The following is a 9,705-nucleotide window of genomic DNA, read 5'->3' on the forward strand; positions in this document are numbered from 1 at the left end:
TATTTGTTGTTTAAGGCTATGGATTTTCCTCTAAATATGTCTTTAGTCACATTCCATACTTTTTATATATAATGCTTCTATTAGCCAGGATTCTCCAGAGGAACAGGTAGGATGGGTAGATGGATATATATATATATATATATATATATATATATATATATATATATATATACACACACACATACATATACATATGTGTATGTATTTATATATATATAAAATTCGATTTATTATAGAACTTCACTCATACAGTTATGAAGATTGATACATCCCATAATCTGCCGTCTGCAAGCTGGGGGACCAGGAAAGCTGGTGGTGTAATTCAGTCCAGGTCTGAAGATGTAAGAACCAGGGGAGCCAATGGTTTAACTCCCAGTCCAAGTCCAAAAGCCTGAGAATGGGGGATGGGGGGAGAGCTGCAGGTGTAGGTCCCTGAGTCTAAAAGCCAGAGATAGATAACTAATGAGAACCTACTGTATAGCACAGGGAACTCTACTCAGTGCTCTGTGGTGACCAAAATGGGAAGGAAATCCAAAAAAGAGGGGATATATGTATACGTATAGCTGATTCACTTTGCTGTACAGCAGAAACTAACACAACATTGTAAAGCAACTATACGCCAATAAAAATTTAAAAAATAAATAAAAGCCAGAGAACCAGGAGCTCCAATGTTCAAGGGCAGGAAAGGGTGGACATCCCAGCTGAAGAAGAGAGCGAGGGAATTCGCCCTTCCTCTGCCTTTTTGTTCTATTCAGGCTCTCAACAGATTGGGCGATGCCCACCCACATCGGTGAGGGCGGAACTCTTTACTCAGTCACGGAATGAATGCACATCTCTTCTGAAAACACTCTCACAGACATGCCCAGAAATAATGTTTTACCAGCTATCTGGGAATCCTTTAGCCCAGTCAAGTTGGCAATAAAATTAACCGTCACAATGTTATTATTGATGACTTCAAAATTATTTATTATCACAGTTTTCATTATAATTCCTCTTTGACCCAAGAACTGTACAATATTGCTATTTTCCTCTTAATTTTTGGTTCTCCTGCCCTGTGATCGGAAAATGAGGTTCACTCTATTTCTGCATTTAAAGTTCATTTAGGTTTTTTAAAAAGACACATATTTGACAGAATTTGCTAAGTGTCCTAAAAACCCTAGAGAATCAGGATTCTATTTGTAAGGCACAAATTTCGAATACAGTCTTGGACCTCTAAATTACTTTAATGCCTTTGGCAATGCCCTTGGTGTGTGTGAAGAGGCAGTAACTTAGAGGAGATTGCCTTGCTCCCCGTCCGGCCCCCCTGCAATTTTGTACTCCCCATTCCCTTGGTAAGAGTTTTATTGGGTCCATTTTATGGATGTTGTATGGCGATTCTTAACAGCTGTGCAGCTATCAAGGCTGGCCCTAAAAGCAGGAGGCTAAAAGACCTCGGAGAGACTTAGCCTTTCCCAGCCAGGCTGAGAAAGCTCTCCCTCGGGATTCCACAGTGGTCTGTCCTGAAAGCAGCGAGAACCTGCGATGGGCACTTTGAGGTTTTTGCAACAGTGGCCCTGCTGAATCAGCAGGGATTGTTTCCCAGTGTGCTGGCGAGGTTGTCTAGGGAACATACAGGTGAATCAGTGCCCAACTGGCTCACCATCAGGTGGGTGAACAGAGACATGAAGATTTGCCCTCTTGCACCTGCATCACCATAACATTCTGAAAAGAAACCGTCTTAGGCACTTCCAGGAAACTGCATGCTCTTTCTTTCTGCAACCCTCTCTCATTTCTAGCCCAGTGTATAAACTGAACATTCTTAAAAAGAACCAAAGCTTACACTTAAGCCTTGGGCAGCTCCTGCTTCTTTTTGAGTCCTCTGTAACAGATATGGAACAGATGAGAAGACAGCTCATCTCTTAGTCTTTCTTCAGCATTAATAATCAGCTTAGTTCCCCATTTCTGGAAATTCAACTACTGGGATTGGGGGTGGGGGGGTTAAGTTCTCTTCTCACCAAAGTGATGTGTAAGTTAGTCACTATCTAGTCTTTTTCAGCTTGCATTGTCAAACAGGACTTCTCAGAGGTCTAGCATGGCCTAGATTCACATTTTTTAAGGATCAGAAGGTATTAAAATGTCATCTTTCCTCTGAGTGAGTGAAGCCCATCACAATCTCCAACATGATACACTGATTTTCAAAAACAAAATTTTATTTCCAAGGATTACCTGGAAACCTGATTCATATATTAGAGAACCAGTTTACATTCAAAATATATATAACTCCTGAGTCACTGAAGAATTCCTCTAGATATTTTTTAGAAACAACGTTAGTAGTCCAGGTTGATTGTACGCAACCACTTACTGCTGCACTCAGAGTTTCCTTTCAACACAACAATGATGAGTCCGTCCGTGGTCTTCCCTCTCCTGGATACTCCTACTGCTGTCTTAACCTTTCACTGTGGCCTGCATTTTGAAGTGCTTAGTGCTAAAGGGAATGTTACCGAACTCAGGTTCGGCTGTTCACCACTTGAAAAGTCAATATTAAAGAGACAAGAGTTGGTTGGAAAGGAAATGTTGCTTTAATCAGGAAACCGGCTACCCAGGGAGAAGGTGGAATTCCAAAACCAACCCCAAAGACTGCTCAGTCATGAAAGTTTTTAAAGGGAAAAAGGGGAAATAATCTCAGTTAATCATTAAGGTAGAGGGTCAGATTCTTCGTCATTTTTCTGTTGCGTGCAGATCTGCTGACTCGTGGTCTTCCTTTGGATGCTATCTTGTCCACGTGGTTCACCTGCAAATTTGCTAATGGGGAAATTAGGAGTAGAGGGTCAGTCATTCTTCAACTATTTAATTCTTCATTCTTACTCCTTAGAATCCAGGAAATGACTCAACACGTTAGGGAAGGCATGGTGTACATTCAGAAGAGCATAAGTCAGGAGTTAGGTTAAACGTTACCTAGTGATCTCATTTTTATAACTAAGGTCTGAGGGGAAACAGAGATAGACAAACAGAAAAGGGGCAAAAGAGCTGCTTACAGGAAGATTGTGCAGGATGAATAATATTCTGTACTTCACACCACACTTTATATCCCTTAAACCACTTGCTTCTTCATACTCCCTTTCAAAACACAATACCTTTCGGCTCAGTCTTACCAAAGCCCCTGCTCTGACTTCTACATACACTGACCCAGATTGGATGCCCCTAGAGAAGTCAAAAGCATGAAATAGAGAAGCCGGACCACCCTTCTTCATGCAACTTCACGTTTATCCTTCAACTACTCCAGCTGCTGAAGAGCTCTAGAAGTTAAAGAAATCTCCCTGTGTTGTGTGTGCAGCACCTTGCCTGAGAGCGATTAAGTCAAGCCAGGCTGCTTCCCCTGTCCAGCTCAGCAAGCTTCGGGTTCCATTCAGACCTCCTTCTTCACACACTGAACTCTGAACAATAGAATCTCCAAGCTTCCGGAATTCCCTGGCAATCCAGTGGTTAGGACTCTGCGCTTCCACTGCAGGGGTCACAGGTTCGATCCCTGGTTGGGGAACTAAGATCCCGCAAGCTGCGGGGCGCGGCCAGGAAAAGAAAGAAAAAGAAAAGAATCTCCAAGCTTTGGAGTCTGGTTTTCCACTTAGAGAGCATTATCTTAACTTTCCCACACCACTACATTCCGATTCACCTCTCTAAAGGCCACTGAGATTAAGAGCATCAGCTAGCTCTTGGATTAATATATATAGCTGTACCAAGACCCATATACAAGGGGAGAGGTCACCCATATTGGTAAAGGTGGGACTGAAAGTTCAATTCTATGTGATGCCAGGAAGCCTCTTAGTAGAAGTCATTTGGTCATAGTAAAGGTGCACATCGCTACTAGATTTAGCTGCCTAACAGCTTTAATATGGAGAAGTTGATTTACCCTCAAGAAAATGGCTCACTCTCCTTTCTTCTCTGCTAAAAGCCATTGGCTGTTGGTTGTCTGAACACAGCTGTCAGTTTGACCTTCTTGGAGGGGCACCAGCTTTGCCTCAAAGGGGCGTTGCTTACCACTCTGCATTCCACTCTACAAAATGAATTGCAAGGTTTCCCCTTGTCCGCACCTTATAGTGTGATGACGTTGCTCCCCTAAGGAGCAAACAATACATGCTTTAAAGTGGACTTGTAGGATTTGAGTGTCTTTCTTTTGATTTGAAACTACATCAGTAGTTTGGTTCAGGGTTTGGTAGTTGTCCTGATCCCAAGCCTGTGCCATCTTTGTTATTGTTTTTTTCTTTAATTGGAGTATAGTTGCCTGTGCCATCTTTGTAACCTAACCTTTTCCTGCCTTTGAGGCAGCCCACGGGTATGTGCCCTCTTAGGCACTGAGGAGTAGTAGGGGTTTAGCAGCCAGTCTGGAGACCTGATCTGGGAGAGAGCCAGGCATTCAGTTTCATCTACAAATGCCCATTAGGATTCAAAGTCGACCATCCTGAAAAAGGGTAAGGCCAGCATGAAGCTGGCCTTGGGATAAGTTCAAGTTAAAAATGAGATAAGTATAAGGGTGTTCAGTGGAGTAAGTTTAAGGTTTATTGGGAGACAATGAGAATGATGATAATACCTGGAACTGTTACTGGTCAGGAGACAAAAAACATTAAGACAAAGATTTGAATAATGTTAATGTCGTGTGTGACAACAGCATAAAAATGACTGCTCGGGGTCCTGGCTCAGCGGGGAAGCGCGGTTGCACGTCAGAGCTGAGTGCGGCCGACACAGGGCCACCTTCACCGGGTTGCTGGGCAGTGGCGCGCCTCCCAAGGGGCAGTGGGTTCCTCATCTCCACACCCTCCCGTCCGTAATCAGTGACCAGGGCTACTGCAGAAATCACATCGCAGCAGGATAAATGAAGAAGGAAACGGGGAAGGGGCAAAGCATTGATTGCAAATGGCAAATGTCTTAATAATGAACAAATGTGGCAGGAAAAAAAAAGAAGACAACTGACCATGGAAACAGTTGAATCCCAGCAGGATGGATCAGATTCTGTGTGACAGATTCTGTAACAGGTGTAACAGATTCTGTGGCAGAGTGAATCTGCTCATATGCAGACTCAGACTGGTCAAAATTCAATCCCTGGTTTAGCTCATGTTTCTGTAGCTGCGTCAGGCACCAGAAGAGCCTCCCCAGCTGTCACTCTAGTGCTGTCACCTTCTGGCCAAACGGTACATGCCCAGGGAATAATAAATGAGACACCACAGCCATCGGTTATTCAGTCACCACGAATACAAACTGTTCAGACAGCAGCGATTGCAGAGACAGATGAGTCTGCAGAATCAGAAGGTGTGATTGAATCTCGTAGAGGAATCCTTTCACGAAGACCCTTTATAGAAAAATACTGAATGAACTTTTCTCTGATGTGCCTAGTGTTCCCAAGATTGAGGAATAAAATGCAGAGGACCAAGGAATGTCCCCTAGCCTGACTACCATGGCAGTACCAACTACCATATATCAGACTAGCCAGCGCAATACAGTGTGTAAGATACAGTGTTAGGTTAGGCATCATTAATACCTAACCTGTGTATATAAAATTAAAAGTGAATGTTAAAGTGAGACATTTGCACTGGTAGCTGTCATATACTATTGAAAAGTAAAAAACAAAAATTATTACTGAATATAGAAGAAAACTGGGGGTAAAAATAAACAAGGGACAGTTTTTCCTATTTATATGTTATATCTACCCCTCATGAAAGTTTTCAACATGTTTTATGTTGTCTTTCTAATGCACGCAAACATGATAAGATGTAAATGTCTGTATTTCATTCTTGTTGGTTTTGTTACCAACAATTACATATCATACATACTAACCTAAAATAAGCACATTTGATTTCAAAATTATGTTTTAAATGTAATTCTGTTTTCACTACTTTCTACTGAGTTACTTTGTGCTGCACTTTTTTCCTAAAAGAGAATGGAAAAATGATCTACTTTTTAAAACTATAGCAATTGGACAGATCATTTTATTTTAAATGTTAAGCACCAAACAGATACAGTCACATTTACTTTTCAGATGACTTACATGAATTATATTAAGGTTCAGAGTGAGACAACAAGCATAAGTGACACCTGGAATAAAGTTAAGGTTCAGTATTTGGTAACAGGAATATAGATCTTCTATGGTTCAGCATGAAACAACACACATAAAGGGGACCGCTGGAATAAAGTTTAAGATTCAGGCTGAAACCACAAGCGCAAAGACAACTATTTGTTCAGTGTGAGACAAAAACAGGAAATTTTCACTGGGAAAAGGTTATGGTTCAGTGTGAAAAAACAATCCTGAAGATTGGATTGGAATCTTCAATCCTCATTCTGCTGGAATGAGGTCAAGGTTCACTAGGCAACGCAAGCAATTAGATGACTGCTCAAATAAGATCACGTTTCAGTTTGGTGCAGGAAGCATAACAATGAATGGCAGAATTTATTCTTCAGTGTGAGACCAAAAGCATCCAGCTGACTGCTGAATGAGGTGAGTTTGGTGTGCGACGAGAAAGAAGATCACCAGGGAAATAAGTATAAAGCTCAGTGTGCCACAGCATTCCTGAACATGACGCTGGAATTAGGTAAAGGCTTAGAGGATGACAAGCTGGAAGGTCACTGCAGCAATAGGATAACGTTCAGTGTGACACAACCACCACGAAAATGATGGATTATTGTTAAGGATAAGAGTGAGACAAGAGCGTGAAGATGACTCCTGGGAGAAGGTTAAAAGGCCCAGTGTGAGATGCAATCAGAAAGATAAACACTGGACGAAGGTTATTCTTCAGTGTGGGACAAAATCTAGAAGATGAGTGCTGGAATAAACTTAGAGTCAATGGGAGAAAACAGGCCTGTTGCTCACTGCTAGAATTAAGGTACACGCGGTTCAGTGTGACCTGACAAACATGTTGGTGACTGCTTCAATAAAGGTTCAGGATGAGACCACCAACCTGAAAATGACTGTGGAAATATGGTTAGGATTGAAAGGGTGACGATGTGTATGAAGATGGCTGCTGGAATAAGGTTAAGGTTCAGTGTGCAACAATAAGCAAGTGGATGGATTACAAAAATAATTAGGCTTCAGTGTGAGGCAACAAGCAAGAAGATGGCCTCTGGAATAAAGGTCAGTTAAGTGTGAGACTATAATTATGAGGAAGACCACTGGAATACAGATAAGGTTTACTGAAAAACATCAAGCATGAAGCTGACCACTGCTATTCCGTTACTGTTCAGTATGAGTCAACCAACGTGAAGATGACCACTGATATAAGGTTAAGGTTAAGTGTCAAACATTGTCAGAAACATGATTGCTTGAATGAGGTTAAGGTTGAGTGTGGGATGGCAAACATGGTATGACTGCTGGAACCAACTCAAGATTCAGTATGAGACAAAATGCGTGAAGGTGGCTGGTAGACTCATGTCTTGCTATGATGTGTGATCAAGCATTCAGTTGACTGCTGGAAGAAAGTTAAGGTTCACCAAGCCAACACAAACAAGATGAGTCGTGGAAAAGTTAAAGTTCAATGTGACACCAACAAACATTAGCACAGCCACTGGAATAAGATTAAGATTTAAAGAGTGTCAACAATCTAGAATATTACTGATGGAACAAGTTAAGGTTCAGTGTGACACAACTACCAAGAGGATGCCTGTTGGAATAAGGGCAACATTCAGGTGAGTTAAGAAGCATAAAACAACAAGGTCCTACTGTATAGCTCAGGGAACTATATTCCATATCTTGTGATAAACCATAATGGAAAAGAATATGAAAAAGAATGTATATATCTATAACTGAATCACTTTGCTATACAGTAGAAATTAACACAAAACATTGTAAATTAACTATACTTCAATTTAAAAAAAGATGCATGAAGGTGACTACTGGAATAAGTTTAAGTTTCAGCATATGTCTGACCACAAGCATGACGATGAATGCTGATAGAAGGCAATTATTCAGGGTTTCCCTGGTGGTGCAGTGGTTAAGAATCCGCCTGCCAACGCAGGGGACACGGGTTCGAGCCCTGGTCTGGGAAGATCCCACATGCCGCAGAGCAGCTAAGCCCATGAGCCTACAACTACTGAGCCTGCACTCTAGAGCCCGCGAGCCACAACTACTGAAGCCCACGCACCTAGCGCCCGTGCTCTGCAGCAAGAGAAGCCACTGCAATGAGAAGCCCGCGCACCGCATCGCACACTGCAACAAAGAGTAGACCCCGCTCACCGCAACTAGAGAAAGCCCGCGCGCAGCAACAAAGACCCAACGCAGCCATAAATAAATAAATTTATATTTAAAAAAAAACAAAAAACAAACGGTTCAATTAGAACATGACAAAAGACATTTCACTAAAGAAGACATACAGATAGAAATAAGCACATAAAATGATTTTCACCATTATTAGCCATTAGAGAAATATAAATTAAACCACAATGAGATATCACTATACACCTATCAGAATGTCAAGAATAAAAAATAGTGATAATACCAAATGTTGATGAGTATGAAGAGAAACTGGATCTATTCACAAATTGCTGATGGGAATGTAAAATGCTACAGCCACGATGGAAAAGTTTAGCTGAGTCTTATGAAACTAAACACGCACTTACCATACAACCCAGCAATTGCACTCTTGGGCATTTATCCCAGATAAATAGAAATTTTTGTTCACACAGTAACCCGTGAACAAATATTCACAGCAGCGTTATTCCTAATAGCCAAAAACTGGAAACTCTGGTGTGCTTCCTGGGTAAGTGGTATACAAACTATGGTACAACCATCCCAAGGAATACTAACTCAGCAATAAAAGCAGTGAACTATCGACACGACATTCCCAGCAAATTGGATGACTCTCCAAAGAATGATGTTGAGTGACAAAGCCAATCCCCAAAGGTTACATACTGTATGAGTCCATTTGTATAACATTCTCAAAAAGACGAAATTATAGAAATAGACAACAGATTAGTGATTGCCAGGCATTAAGGAGGAAGGGCAGGAAGGAAGTGGGTGTGGCCAAAAAAGGGCAACACAAGGGATCCTGACAGTTATGAAACTGTTCTATATCTTGAGTATGATGGTGGATGCATGAATCCACACGTGATAAAATTGCATAGAACTAAACACACACACACACACACACACACACAAAGTAAACTGGGGAAATCTGAACAAGATAGATAGATTTGTGTCAATATCCTGATTTTGATATTGTACAGTACTGCAGTTTTGAAAGATGCTACCACTGTGGAAAACTGGGTAAAATGTACATGGGACCTCTCTATTTTTTCTTGCAATTGTATGTAAATCTACAATTATCTCAAAAGAAAAGCTTTAATTAAAAAATCAATTGCAGTTCTATATACTAACAATGAACATGTGGAAACCAAAATTAAACACACAGTACCACTTACAGCCACTCTAAAGGAAATGAGATAGATGTAACTCTAACAAAATATCTACAGGGTTGCTGAGTAAGTACAAAGAGGTAGCCCAAAGCAGTTCTTCTGTGGTGATGGAATATTTTTGTATCTTGATTGTAGTAGTGGTTACATGAATCCTGACATGGGATAAAATTGCTAGAGCTGGGCTTCCCTGGTGGCGCAGTGGTTGAGAGTCCGCCTGCCGATGCAGGGGACACGGGTTCGTGCCCTGGTCCAGGAAGATCCCACATGCCATGGAGCGGCTGGGCCCGTGAGCCATGGCCACTGAACCTGCGTGTCCAGAGCCTGTGCTCCGCA

Source organism: Stenella coeruleoalba (assembly GCF_951394435.1).
Source record: "Stenella coeruleoalba genome assembly, chromosome: X".
In the NCBI taxonomy this organism is placed as follows: domain Eukaryota; kingdom Metazoa; phylum Chordata; class Mammalia; order Artiodactyla; family Delphinidae; genus Stenella; species Stenella coeruleoalba.